The sequence below is a fragment of the Mastomys coucha genome, unplaced genomic scaffold (assembly GCF_008632895.1).
Source record: "Mastomys coucha isolate ucsf_1 unplaced genomic scaffold, UCSF_Mcou_1 pScaffold15, whole genome shotgun sequence".
Classification (NCBI taxonomy): Eukaryota; Metazoa; Chordata; class Mammalia; order Rodentia; family Muridae; genus Mastomys; species Mastomys coucha.
The window spans coordinates 129,590,214-129,591,350 of NW_022196897.1; positions in this window are offsets into that span (position 1 = coordinate 129,590,214).

A 1,137-nucleotide genomic window follows, 5' to 3' on the forward strand; every position below is an offset into this window, starting at 1 on the left:
AAAAAAGTGATTCATTTAGGATTGTTCCACTGCTACAAGTGAACCTCAAAAAGAGATAGTCTTTACTATCCCCTGTCTTCTGACATGTGAGATAAGCCAGCACACACCAGGGACAACAGCCTGACCTTGGACCTTTAGAACAATAAGTAGTTGACTTCTGCGCTTTATAAGCCACACACACACACACACACACACACACACACACACACAAAAGGAATTATATATATGATATATATGACATCATAGCATATATAAAATGACAAATCATATATGGACAAAAAAGATATTGTGTATATATTATATATGGCAACATTTATACATGATACATATATATCAATATAATATATGTGTTGATATTTATGATATATATCTGTATTTATATATATATAATATATCATATATGTGATATATATGTATGTTACCACACCTGGCATATATGACATGACATTTGCATCACATGTATATATCATATGTGACACATAATATAAAATGATATACAGCCGGGCGGTGGTGGTGCACGCCTTTAATCCCAGCACTTGGGAGGCAGAGGCAGGTGGATTTCTGAGTTCGAGGCCAGCCTGGTCCACAGAGTGAGTTCCAGGACAGCCAGGGCTATACAGAGAAACCCTGTCTCAAAAAACCAAAAAAAAAAAAAAAGATATACAATATTAGTTATATATGATATATGGTATATCACATATATTTTATATATGACACACATATCACATAACACACATAATTATATATTATATATAAAATATATGTATAATTTAATATACATATTAAAGTAAAAGAAAAATGTAGACATGAGAGGATATATGTGTGTGTGTATATGTATATATATATATATGTATATATATATATATAATTTCTCTTTTGTAATATAAATATGCCTCCATTTATTTTGAATCAGAGTCTCATTGTGTAGCCATGGATAGCCTGAAAATCACTTTGTAGACAACATTGGCCTTGAACTTGTGGCGATCCTCCTGCCTCTGCTTGCTGAGTCCTGGTGTTACAGGTGTGTGCCACTATGCCACTCCACCTGGCTTTCCTTAAACATTCCTCCAGTTGCATTCTGTGCACTGTGTGGTGATATCTTCATTATCCCCAGATTTTTGTTTCTTTGGGTCAAAT